A 14220-nucleotide genomic window follows, 5' to 3' on the forward strand; every position below is an offset into this window, starting at 1 on the left:
ACTGTACTCATTTGGTAATAAGGCAGAGTGCAGTTGCAGTCTCCATATGAATTCAACAAATGGAATCAATGTTAATTTCATTGAACGTAGCAAAATAGCTGTGATAATAACCCCAGTGAAATATTTCACAAGAGAAAAGAGATGAAGGATAGTGTCACCGTGTTTTATACTATCTACACAAAGGATTCTAGAAAATATACAGGAATGTGAAAAAATACCTCAATAATTTCTGAAAAAATATACTAATTTGAGAAATCAAAACTGTTATTTCTCCCAGTTTTTATGCTATGATTTTAAGAATTTGCTGCAGAAGAAAGACTTAAAGAAACCAACTGAGATTCACTTCCTATTTTTACCAACCACATCCAGCTTTGAGGCAGCCTAGATATTTCAATTTGGCATTACTGTTTGTGCAAATACATGTTATACTGATCCTGAAAGTAAACATTTCCCAAAGCCATGATTTGTTAGCACTGTCGTCACATATTATAGTCAATTAGTCAATAATTAGTCAAATAATTAAAAATATAATTATGCAATGATGTTGCCTTATTTTTAAATTAAGGACTCATTCACAAGCTGATTCCTTTTTCTGATTATATGTTTCTTTGCTAAGCACAGAAAGTTTAAGCCTGTAAGCCTTGGTTGCTTTTTCTCCCTCTTAGATTTATAACAGGATTCTGTTAATAAACAGACAAGTGCTTATTCATATGCCATCACCAGCAAAGACACAAATGTGCAACTAAATGCTTATGCATCTCCCACAGATGCAAATATATCTGTAAGAACCATCACTGATGTGTTAGAGACCTCTAGAGCTGTAGCTCTTCTCTTGAAACTACAGTTGCTAATATTACCAATTTTTTTTTTTATTAGGGCTATGGCTCTATACAATATCAAGTTTTAATTTAAAAAAAACTAAATAAACAAACAAAAAACTCTACAATAAAACAAACAAACAAACTCACTAACTAAAAATGAGAGGTCCCTTGTAGAATTATCAAAATATCTCCAATACACAATAATAAACTGCACAACACCCCAGCAACTACCATGGTTTCAGAATCTTTAGACACTTGCTTGAAACAGAGGGATGTGAGCCTTTACATGTAACTTCTACATAAACATCACAGCCATAAAACAACCAAAATCAGGACTTTAGTGTGTCTTCAACCATCCATTCACTTACCTGGTTCCCATCCATCCATACCAAGGCTATAGGACTTCCAGCTTGCAAGGTCTGCAAGGAGGGACTAGGATAGCTTGGAGTGAAGCAAGACACACACTCCACCTCACCCTTCAGAGCTAAATCTAAGTTTCCAACTTAGAAACAGAAATGTATTACTCCAATGCTCTCCACTGACTATGTTCACCCTCCTATCTAGCTACCTTTTGTAGTTGTGTTAGTGCCACACTAACATTCTGAGAATTTCTTTCATCTAGTTATCAAAAGGATTGCGTGGTGCTATGCCATGCCCCATTGCAGTCACCTCCTGCCTCTTCACCTTAGGGCTGTGAAGAGACCTTATGCCCCTGCAATCTCAAGTTACACAATCGAAACAAACACAGGACTACTCATTAGTTCACCTGTAGATGGAAATGGAGACTTACACAGAAAAACTGTTAAAATTTGAACAAAACACTTGACAATCATCAATCATCTCTTTTAAATTGCTATTATTTTAGCAGATGCAAAACATTATTATCAAAAACTCATAAAAGTCGTCTTACATTATTCTTAAGGTCATATAAAATCCCAACTATGGGCCAAGCTGTCCTGAATTAACTCTCATCAACAAATGTATCCTAAAGATTGAAGGGTTAAATACTGAATCACAGAACAACCGAATGGGTCAGATTGGAAGGGACCACAGTGGATCATCTAATCCAACCTCCCTGCTCAAGGTGGGTCATCCTAGCACATGGCACTGGGTTATGCCCAGATGGGTCTTGAATATGTGCAGTGATGGAGACTCCAGAACTTTTCTGGGCAATCTATTCCAGTGCACAGTCATCCACATAGTAAAGAGGTTCCCAGTACTCCAGTGGAACTTTCTGTGCATCGGTTTCTGCCCATTGCCTCTTGTCCTATTTCTTGGCACCACCAAAAACCTGGGTCCGTCCTCTTGACATTCCCCATTCAGACACTTGTATACACTGATGAGGACCTCTCTCCATTTGTCTCTTCCCGAGGCTGAACAGGTCCAGCCCCCTCATCCTTTTGTCATAAGAGAGATGCTCCAGACCCTTATTCATCTTTGTAGCCCTTCGCTGGACCTGCTCCAGAAGCTCCATGTTTCTCTCGTACTGAGGAGCCCAGAGCTGGACACAGCACTCCAGACATGCCCCACCAGGGCTGAGCAAGACAGTTCCCAGCCACTTCAGGCACACAGGTGAGCGGGATTCTTGCCTGAATGAGGACTGAGTAAAGAAATCAAAGCTTGACTACAGTTATGAAGGCAAGCATGCAATTCCAGTCACATATAACATAAACTTCTAAACTAAATGCATCCAATACACTATCAAAAAGATTCATTTTTGTAATATGGATGTTTTTCCAAGAAAACTCTCAACCATAATTGGTACCAAGATGTGGGCTTGGCAGGTGTATAGAAAACTTCAATTTTTGTCTCTTAATACATGGTACTAGAGATGGGAAACATTTCTGCCTTCATACAGGACCCAGATGGCAAACCGTGAAAGCTTAATTTCAAGAGCATTCAGGCTGACAGCTCTACAAGCAGCTAGCTGAATTTAACTTATGTGATTATGACACATACACAGGACTCTTCAACCAAGTGGTCCAACACTCCACCTATTAGAGGCACAGCTATGAGATCTGTATGTGCTGCATGAAAGCCTTTACTGTGCAGATCAGGTCTGGATTGATACACTAGGAACCCCATGTGCACGTGCATACAGCAGATTTCCATGGTCTAGCTTGTCAGCCAGGATATTTGTTCTATTTCTGCTTTTGCAGAGGGTAGTGAAGAGTCTAAACCTAAAGGGTTTCACTTGTGTTATGACTTACTCAACTCCATGCTGGCACACCACCTACTGACAGCCTAGCATTGCTTTCCCTGTTTATTAAAATCCTGTCCCTATGTGAGCCCAAGACCTCTGACCCTGTGATGTGTGGCTGTGCAAACCAGAGCAGCAGCATTTGTCAAGACTTTAAAAAGAGGAGGTATAGAGAGAAAGGGTCTTCAGGCCTCTGGTGGTATATTGAAAAAATTAATAAGCTCAACTGTTCAGCATTTCAAGCCAAGCAGTGGGAAATGAATTGTCTCCCAGCCGAATGAGAAGCAAGCAGTCAGACAGCTTATCAGCAAGCAGTTAATGAGACTGGTATTCTGAGGATCTCTTTCATCCAGGCACAAAGTTAGCAAAAGGAGTAATAATTGTATGATTATGTCCCATCCTCCATTTCAGGCATCTCCTCATCTCCCAAGTGCAAAGGTCAGTTTAAGATTCTTTTGATTCCACATTGTTTTAAGGTGTTTGCATATTTTAACAGTTGCAGATATGCAGCTGGATTGTGGTGCACTGAACACAAATGCATTAAAGCACCACTTTTCGTCCTTTCTGACATTTCTTTGTATACCACTACTGCACAGCTCCAGAAGGCTGAACTTCCTGTCCCTATTTTTGGCAATGTTTGATGTTCTTTTCCATGTATTTACTTTGATGATCCATAAGTAACACCCTTGAACCTCTTCTAAGTAAGAGGAAACCATGACAAAATTGTTGATCCTGATAGTGAAATTAGGTGTGTCTAGAGAGAACTGACAGCAACTAAAGACCTCCTCTTTCTCCAGGTTGCAGCTGACTGTACATTAAGTTAACCAAGCATTCCTGAAATTAGTAATGCTGGAATTTGACAGATACTTCACATCATCCTGCCATCTTTACCACTATTTAAGGTATCCTGATCCACCGACTTTGCCTCCTTCAGTAACCTAGTGGTAGCTTCTTGTCTCCCTTTCCCCCTGACTTCTCATGACACCTTGATTTGGTCTGGATCTCCAGATATCAGCCTATCTCTTTTACCTTAACTCTCAAGAATATCATAAAGCCACTGTTTCTGGAACTTTCGGTGCAAGTAAGACACGAGTGATAAAAAAGGAGGGAGAGGCTGTTCCGTGTCTGACTGAAGAACTGTGTGATCACCCTCCTTTTCCTCTGCTCACAACAAGAAGGGTACACAGTGACATCAATGGAATTCCTGTTCCTCAGTGCCAAGATCATCATGTGCTTGTCCCTGTTAGACACTAAATAGCCATTTAGGATGATAAAGGGAGGGATATTTCCTATGGAGGTCGCTAATGTTACAGTCTCTTAAAAAGATTAGTCTCTAGAAGTATCTAGTGTGTCTAATCATCTCAAGGGTCCATTGGAAAGAAGAAGATTAAGTGTGGTCTGATCCAATTAGCAGGGATTTGAGGAAGAAACAAAAAAAAGTTGTAGATTAACCTTTAATAAACCCTCAGGCACAAGTCTGAGGAATTGATGCAGGTTCTGCATAGCCATGCAAGCACGTGTTCATTTTAATATGTGTTGTCTTAATGAGATCACTGCTGCAAGGGGTTTTGCCCTCCAACTGATGCTTCCCTGTCTGGTGTTGTACCTCAGCCGAGATGGCACAGGGCATCCAACTCCCCCTGCAGCTCCATCCAGTCTGGAACACTGTCATCAACCACCCAGGGGGAAAACCTGGTGCCTTCATTTGCCCTGCTTAGAGCTAAAGGGTGAAACGTGGGATGACTTCCCTGAGTGACACAGGTACAGGAGGGAACAGAGCCCTGGGACCACCAAACAAAAACTTCTGTCCACAACAAAGAACTTTTCTACCTGGAGAGAGAAGCAGGAGTAAAAGTTAATCCTAAAGCAGTATCACAAAGACCATCAGGAAATGGGCACAAGTTTCTATTGCACAAAGGTATTTGTAGAAAAATACCCTCTTTACTTCAGTTTTAACTGTTGTCACTAAAATTCCATGAAATCTAACTGCAACAATTAAACTAATGAAGATCCAGCAGATGTTGGATCTCTGATATTTTATAGCATTATTTTAATTGGGGAAAGAATCCAGTTTTGCTAAAATATTAATGAAAGTGTGCTCATTTTGCTTCTGGATTCACAAAATGCCTCTCTTCAATAGCTTGTTTCTGTTTCCAGCTCCCACTGTTGCTTCTTCATCTTACTAGTAAGACAGCAAGAGGCAAAAACAAAGAACTAATAGTCTTTGTGCACTGAACTGTGGAATGAACACTGTGAAGAGGACAACACAGAGGCTGACATGAGCATATTTTTTCCTCTATGAGTGCACCTTGGAAACATGTCAAATTGAAGCCAAACTGAACTCAGATTCCCCAAATTTCCTCTTGATTATGTCCACTCTGTATGAACAAAAGTCACAGGAGACTTTCCAAGTCTTGAGCTTCAAACTGCAAACCTCATTATGGACAAAATATCCCATAGTAAATTGGGAGGTTTTCATATAACAACTATGTTTGATTTGCTATGAAAATATAAAAAAACTTCAAGTTTTGCACTCAGCCTAAGTCACAGGATCACAACCATCTAGGCTTGCCATGAGGCCTTGCCATTTGGAACATTTCTAAAGGCCTAGAGTGAATTCTCATTTCTGACTGACTGTCAGGAGAAGTTCTCTTTTCTGTCCCCACAACAGAAACCTCAAATTCTGTCATTTCCATAACAAGCAATCCTGTGCCTTTTTTTTTCCTGAATCACTCTGCTATATGTGCCTCTCTCCTGTTATACATCTGTTGTGGCACAAGCTCATTTCCCCACTGTCATTTTCTGAGTCAGTATTTGTACTTCTGGCTCATATTATGAAGAAAACATCTCTAGTGGCACTACATTTTAATTGGTATGAAAATATTTGGTAGCATAGTCAGTAACACCCACAACTTTCATTTACTGCTTCTCTCTCTCTATGGAATACTGGTATCATCATCCACTTTTAAATGGCATTATTCAATCCCTATTTTTTATTTCACTGATGAGACTCCAGGTTTTAAGCAGTCCATTCTACTAATATGTCAGGCTCTTTTCAAGGAAACAGCCTAGAGATGTGAGAAGGGAATTTAATCACGACACAAACATTAGTGGACTTTACACCAACACCTTCAGCTGCACTTACAACCAGAGACTGACACTAGGTCAGATAGGACCTTAAGACAAAGCTGTTCCTGAAATTTCTGTGGGCAGGTTTTCTTGGCCAGCAGCTGTGGCCACAGACCAAGCTGACTTCTGTAGGAAAGGCCCCATGAGGGAAATGACCATGACCATGTGCCCTGTTTGTTACACACTGCTAGAATATCAAAGCCTTTACACCTGCAGCAATTTTATGAAATTGTACTTACACGTAACAGAGGGTATAGAAATGGATGTGCACTGTGGAGGGCAGGAGGAAGTCTATAAACAGATTGTTGTCTATTCAGAAACATTCAGGTAACAAGAGCCTTTTGAATACACACAACATTTCTCTCTCCTACACATATGTGCATCCATATCCAACAAGTCAACTGACCTTGCAGTAATACATTTTAAATATGGCCTACAACAGGAAAAAATACTTGTGTCTGCTTTCTGTCCTTTGGAATAAAGAGCATGCACAGCATTGTGAAAAATACCTTCTAGGTTTTAAATTAAAATTCTTTTTCATGCCCCTTCACTATTGATTGTCTCCATAACAGTGGCACTAGTTTCCTCTAATTTCACAGTAAATTCCTCTATTTTTTAGAAGCTGAGCAATACAGAGTGGAAGGGCATCACTTTCTAAACAAGAAACTTGGAGCTGATATTTTGGCTGCATTAACCTGGGCCTAACTTTGTGTATACCAGCAGAGCTAAAGGGTGCAGACCTCTCCTTTGCCTCCCTCAGCCTTGCACACACCCATGGCCCAGCCCCACAGCCACAGCAGCCAGGAGGCTCTCTGGTGCCAGCACCATCCTTGCAGGGGAAGCAGCTCTCTCTGGGAAGGGAAGAGCCAGGCTGCCATCCCCGCTCCCAGTGCTGAATGAGGAACAACACAGTCCAAAATAAAAATAAACACACACAGACAAACCTTAGCCACTTCCAGGAAACACTGTTTTTTGTGCTTCTCATTAATTCCTCATTTGGATGATTTAGATGGACGTTCTTCCAACATGTATCACCATGAGAAACACCAGCATGGATGAAGAGAGGCACTGCTCACATTCCTGTGTTTTAGTCAGCCAGAAGCGATGACAGTGATGGGGCACTGGGTGAAATCCTGTTACAGCAGCCTTTGCCATGTGCTGGGCAGGTCTGAGAGCCAACCATGCTCATGCAAACTAAACCTACAAACCTACAAACTCCTTGGCAATACCTGGGGCTGGGCTCAAACATGGGTCTGGAGGCTGAACCAAAAGGAATGTTCCTTGCTCTGGAACCAAAGCATGACCTAGAAGGGGGCATTTATTTGCAAAGAAGCTGGGCTGAATTCTGATTTGTGTTACATTTGGGATAAAACTAGGATTAAGTTACCCTATACTTGCACTGCTGTCAGGTAGATCAGCCCAGGACTTCTGTCACTCAAGCAGGTGGCACACGGAGCATAAATCTGCGGATATTTACACACAGACACACAAAACCCACTATCCATTCCATTTCACGGGTCATTAAGATCGTCTGCAGCGCTTTATATGCAGTTATGAATAAATTAATTGTAAAAAAATAAACAGTGGTCTTTATTTAGAGACAAAACTCACTTCCAGGAGTTTTTCTTAAAAAAAAAAAAAATTGAAGAAACGTAAGCGTGAGATCCATATTAGAACAAAGAAAGTGTAATGCTCCCTCTATGAAACCACAAAAAGTTCGGCAGAAAAGTGAAAGAATGCATTTAAAAGAAAGAAAGAAAGAAAGAAAGAAAAATCCAAAGGACTCAAAGATGGGCAGGCATGTACAGCCTCGCACCCCCCCGGGAAGGGGCCGGGGCTGCCGTGCCAGCATCCCCGGGCGGGCTGCCCGCTCTCTCGCTCCCCGTCTCCTTCCCTTCCTTCCTCGCTCCCGTTCCCGTTTCCCGTTCCCTGCAGCCTCCCGGCCATCGGCACGTCCATGCTGCCATCTAGTGCTGCCGCCCCGCTGCGCACCCGCCGCGCCCGGCTCTGCCCGGCTCCTCCCGGCCCCTCCCGGCTCCTCCCGGCCCCTCCCGGCTCTGCCCGGCCCCTCCCGGTTCCTCCCGGCCCCTCCCGGCCCCTCCCGGCTCCTCCCGGCCCCTCCCGGCCTCTCCCGGCTCCTCCCGGCACCGCCCGGCCCCTCCCGGCCCCTCCCGGCCCCGCCCGACCCCTCCCGGCCTCTCCCGGCCCCTCCCGGCCCCTCCCGGCACCGCCCGGCCCCTCCCGGCTCCTCCCGGCCTCTCCCGGCCCCTCCCGGCCCCGCCCGGCCCCTCCCGGCCCCTCCCGGCCCCTCCCGGCTCTGCCCGGCCCCTCCCGGCCCCTCCCGGCCCCTCCCGGCCCCTCCCGGCTCTGCCCGGCTCCTCCCGGCTCTGCCCGGCCTCTCCCGGCCCCTCCCGGCCCCTCCCGGCTCCTCCCGGCCCCGCCCGGCCCCTCCCGGCCCCTCCCGGCTCCTCCCGGCCCCGCCCGGCCCCTCCCGGTTCCTCCCGGCCCCGCCCGGCCCCTCCCGGCCCCTCCCGGCCCTCCCGGCCCCTCCCGGCCCCGCCCGGCCCCGCAGCAGGCGCGGGCTGCCGGGACCCGCAGCTCGGGACGGACGCCGGGGCGCGGGAGCGGGGCCGGGGAGCAGAAACGGGGCTGGTGAAGGGTCTGGAGCGCAAGCCCAGTGAGGAGGGGCTGAGGAGGCTGGGAGGATTTAGCCTGGAGAAAAGGAGGCTCAAGGGTGATCTTATTCCTTTCTAGAACTCCCTGAAAGAAAGCTGCAGCCAGCGGAGGGGTTCAGCCTCTTGTTGCAGGCAGGTAAAGAGCACGAGAGGTCACAGTCTTAAGCTGCACTAGGGGAGCTTCTGGTTTGGCATTAGGAAGAAATTCTTCAGAGGAATAGTGATTAGATATTGGAATGGGCTGCCCAGGGAGGTGCTGGAGTCACCATCCCTGGAGGTGTTTAAGGAAAGACTGGATGTGGCACTTTGCCATGGTCTATTTGACAAGGTGGTGTTTGGTCACAGTAGGACTCGGTGATCTCAGAGGTCTCCAACCTGTGATTCTGTGACTTACTAGCTTTCCATCTTGCTTAATTTGCAGAAGTGGTTTCAACAGGATGACAGAATGTCTCAGAGCTGGCAGTGTCAACTTCCAGCCAAGGAGAGCAACCCTCAGTGGCATTGCTGAGGCCCAGGATACAACTCCTGTGTTTGGCATGGGTCCATAAGTGATGGGAATGGGCACAGGCAGCAGCAGCTGAAAGATGGGCAAACACCTGAGACACAATACAAGTGGAGTTTCTGCCTAAAGTCTCTTCCCATGCAGCAGGAAACCAGCATGGCCACGCAGACCTTTTAGGACTTTAGACTCTAAAGGCTCAGTTGACTTTAGGTGTTGCTGCAAGCATCTGTTTATGTGGGGACTCAGCCAGTCCCTCCTCCCCGTGGCCCCTTCACTCAGGAGGTTTAGCATGGTCAGTGGGATGGAGATGGAGCATCAGCCAAGCAGTGCTGCACACCCAGAGGCTGGGAGAGGAGGAGGTGGGAGAGTTTTCCCTTGGCAGCAGAACTGCCCTTTAAAAAGTGTCTCTTCAGAATTTTCATAACATTTACACAGTCATCAATCACTGAGCAGCAGCTTGGGGAATAAGGCCAGACCACCAACTCCCAAGAATTTCTGAACTGGTGGCAGTAGAAATCCAGGAGTCCTTCCTGCTTGCACTAGTGGGTTGCACAAGCAGCCACCCAGCATCCTGGCAGAAGGAGAGACTAATACTTCCAAACAGAGAATAAAGGAGCTTCCTGATATCCCATATTTTCATTTATGCAAGAATCATCCAGGAGGGGAGGTGATACAGCTTCTCTTCATAATCTTCACATCCCAGAGACAATTTCTGTGATCTCATAATATGTGTGGGGTGAGATTCACTAACAGCCCCCTTGTATCTTGGCCCAGTGCTGCTCAGTCAAGTCCCTCTGACTAATTTCAAATACTTCACTTTACCAAATCCCATAGGAGCAGAAACTCTCAGCCCTGTTATCCTCCTCTGTCTGATTGAAAAGTGAGATGCAGAGTTATGGCAAGCAAAGCAGGCAAAAGAAAACAAAGCGAAACACAAACAATCCAAAAGACTCTGAATGCTTCAAAATCTCTAAGCCAGGGAAACAGGAATAGGTTGCATGAAACAACAAAATGAAGCTGAAGCCACTGAGGAATTAGCAAAGTAAGAAGGGTGAAAAACTGTTTTAACTTCTTGGTTTGTTTTGTTTTTCTTTGCAAAGCCCCAGTTTGTAAGGAAAGGAATTCCACAAAATCTCAATTTTCATTAAAAAACAAGCATCCCTAATCCTCACAGCTGCAGAAATGATGGGGGAAAAGCATGGAACTGCACTCTAGCAGCCCAAACAGCAGAATAAAACAAACAAGAAACAAAATTATTGGTTTGAATCCTAGGGAAATTTAAGCCCAGTTTCTTGTGGGAACTACGTTTCCATATTTAGTATTGTAAGGACTGAAAAGATGAAAGACTACAATGATGATGACAATAAGAGCAAAAACAAGGAACAAAGTGTGCACTAAAAGAAGGAGACTTGTACAAGAGAAAAATACTTATTTGCTTAAGGATCCCACACTCTGTACTGGTAGACACTGCACCAAGACTGGAATTCCCAGCATCCTTGGATTTATTTTTTTCTATAGGGAAACTGTTAATTTTCTATAGGGAAACTGAAGGGAACTGTTAATTTTAAGTGCCTGGAATTAAGGTCCTGAAGAGCAAGAAGCTCAGGTCACAGAACCCAAACCGATTTCCCTGTTTCATGCTGATCAAGCCAGCATTTTGCAGGATGGCCCAGCAAAAGGCACTGCACAATATCGGTGGGTGTCCAGTTTGTTGAACAGCTCTCCCCTTGGCAGGGGAAAAATTTGGTTCTTAGTTTTGCCTTCTCGTGTCTCACACAGCAACTTTCTTCGTGTAAACAGATACACTCATCCAGTTTATATTATTTCACAATCCTTGGGTTTAGAGAGTGGAGGCCCTAGATTATGCTGGAATTCAGTAGGATAGTCCTAGCAGTACTATGCTCTACTATGGAAAGAAAGGAAAAACTCCTTGATGGAGGTCAGTTCTGGTTATTTCTTAAAAGCTGGTACAAGGAGCAAGCAACAGTAACTTTCTTCGGATTTTTAACTTTTGCCTGCCAGATTTAAGAGCCAGCCTCAGAAAAGTATGAAGGAAATATGTCCCTGCCAAGACACTATTATTAGAAAAAACCATTCATGGAACAGCCATTGATTTGGGGTATTACTGTGGCACTGCAAACTGCTACTGATAATTAATAAGTGGCTTATAAGAGTTTTGTCTTAGGAAAATGAGAACACATTTCCTATGGATGAAATAAAAGCATTTTTACATGATTTATTCCTATCAAAGAAAGTTTCCCACTAATAGCAGTGGAAGATGTTGATCAGCTCACAGACTTCTTTAAAATCAGCTTAAGGACAACATTGCAATCACAACAGCATTATGTGGGGGCATTTTTGTCAGCATTGACAATTTTTATCCTGTACAAATGGTGGTGTTTAACAAAGACATATGTTTACACAGATGGAGGAGGGAGGTTGTAGTAATGGTGTGATTGAAAGTAAATTGGATTGGTTGAGTAGCTGATGCCAGCTGCCGTTTCAGTCTAGGAGTAGGTGGGTACTCGAGATGGGCTGTAGTCACTGGGACCAGATATTGGAAGTTTGCTGGGTACCTCTTACCATTCATTTGGATGATTCTAAACCCATCACTCAGCAGCTGAGAGCTGGCTCAGGGTTCAGGATTCAGTGAGGCATTTTGGGGTTGGGTGTTCCTATCCTGAAGGAAGGAATGGCATTTAAGTACACGTGTCTTTAGAAGTGGGCACACAGCACATGGATGAAGGCTAAACTTCAGTATCCATACAGCTCTCCAAAATTTATTTACAGAATAAAGAATCCAGAATTTATATAAAGACCACCCTCTCTCTCTTCCCTGATGGTGGCTGACTGTCCAACAAGCCAGATACACAACTGTACTGTTGTTTAGCCAAAATAGCATGGCATTGACCTAGCAGAAGAAATACTGGTCCTACAGTGCTAACATTTTGGCTGGTCAAAAAGGGGTTTCTAAAGACAGAAGCTCAGTTTCAGAATTTGGGTCTTTATGAGCTGTCACCACTGGAATATTGAAGTATCTCAGAGCTAATGGGAATGACCACTTTTACCACTCAGTGCCAGTTTCACATGAGCAAAGGGTCTGCTCCTCCCCACATCTCTATTGACAGACCCTGCTGCAGTCTAATGGTGTTGGGATGAGGGACAGCAAAGGACCAGGAGGGGCTGGGCTACATTCAAGCTTTTACTTCATTTTGTGGCGTTAGGTTTTTTCCTTCTCTTCCTCCTACTCAATTAATTTAAATGATGCAGGAAACTCTTACACATTCAGGGTCTTCACAAATAACAACCAGGTGTAGCTCTCACTGCAGTTAACCAGATATCCATCCACTCTACAGACAGGTCTGCATCATGCTTCCCTATGTATGTTATGAACAGTGTCTCAAAAAAGTGTTTTTTAAAATTTGGACACATTACAATTTTTTTAAATTTCTGAAGTTATTTTTGGTGCTTTACCCTAATAAAGGTGTTTTACCCTAACCCTACCATTTCCTTTTCATAATTTCATAATAAAATCATAGACCCTCGATTAATTAAATTGCAACTGACTATTTAGCTTTACCTACATCAGGTTCATTATACTGGGGATGCTGTGTGTGGAAGGCTGAAGAAAAAGGAAAACAGCACAATATGACATTCTACACTTCTTTAGCCAGTCACACAAATATGAACTACAAACATAATATTAGAGAGGGCATGACTTCTGACACATCCCATGTGAAGAACTAGCCACTGCCAGCTTTTATTTACAGGCTCCTAGCTTTGAACAGGGTAACACACACTTATTTGATAATAATCACTGTGAAATTATGTATCAAGAAGCTGTTTTCACAATGAAGGCTTATTTACAAAAATGCTATTTACTTCTTTTTCTTAGAACAAAATTTTGCAGAATGGCAGAGAATTTTTATTGTTGAAGCTATAACAGTAAAAAAGGTTTCAAAAACCAGTCATTATTTATTTTATATTTGCTTAGCCTGTTGAAAGGCTAAGATATAACTTCATTTAAAGAGCAGGAGTATCCTTCGAGCACAGTAATTTGCTGTTAAAAACAGCACTGCATTTTATACACCAGAACATCTACACATATGGAGAAACAAAAGCAGCTACATTGACTGTAACAATAAGATTGCTTCAGCAGCCTAAATGACAGAGTTAATGCTCACCTATGCTAAATGCCTGCTATTTCCCTATTATAGTGGGTGATATATCTTCATTGTTTCAGTAATGTAGGCAACAATTGAGAGCTAAGTAGTAGCCACTCTTCACCTTCAGTAAGCTTTACAGGTATTTTATATGCAAAGAAATAGACTCCTTAAAATATGCCATTTACTACATCCCACTGAATTACAGTGTATAAACAATAATGGTTATTTGCTAAAACATTACAGCACATATTTGTTGTAGTAAAGGAGGTAAAGCCATGAAATCCAAGGACAACATGTAAGCTTCTAGTTTTATACTGAGATTATGAACCTGAATGGCATTGTCAATATTGAATGTGGGACTTCCATATGAATAATACAGGGAATTACAATCAAAAATCCATTATGGCAGTTTAAGCTTTTATTCAGAAAAAAAAATAATCTTGCAGTAATGCAAATCAAACCCTCACCTTTAGACAGTTTCATGTAAAGCTAAATTAGAACTACTCCTCTAGCCAGGAGGAGCAGCCATTTGCAGATGGAAAGTCTCTTTGCCCGTGAATTGCCTTCCAGTTACTTTGCATTCCCTCCCAGCCTTCCCAAAACCAGGACTGCCTATGCTGGCTCATCTACCTACCCTTTAAAGTCAAATACAGACCAATACATGGATACTTGCCCAGTGAAGGAAGTGCAGCCAAAAGGTCACACCACAAAAGGGACATTTTGGTGT

General features: G+C 43.6%; 2 long non-coding RNA genes across 2 annotated transcripts; both read left to right on the plus strand.

Moving 5' to 3' along the window:
- The first annotated feature begins 2828 nt into the window (after nt 1-2828).
- Nucleotides 2829-3998, plus strand: LOC135289504 (uncharacterized). Its single transcript, XR_010352268.1, has 3 exons — nt 2829-2878; nt 3433-3459; nt 3819-3998. It is a non-coding gene; the product is annotated as an uncharacterized LOC135289504 (long non-coding RNA).
- Nucleotides 3999-8788: 4790 nt separating this feature from the next.
- Nucleotides 8789-9784, plus strand: LOC135289509 (uncharacterized). The gene is made up of 3 exons (XR_010352270.1): nt 8789-8827; nt 8905-8961; nt 9247-9784. It is a non-coding gene; the product is annotated as an uncharacterized LOC135289509 (long non-coding RNA).
- Nucleotides 9785-14220: the final 4436 nt, after the last annotated feature.

This window comes from Passer domesticus, chromosome 1 (assembly GCF_036417665.1).
Source record: "Passer domesticus isolate bPasDom1 chromosome 1, bPasDom1.hap1, whole genome shotgun sequence".
Classification (NCBI taxonomy): domain Eukaryota; kingdom Metazoa; phylum Chordata; class Aves; order Passeriformes; family Passeridae; genus Passer; species Passer domesticus.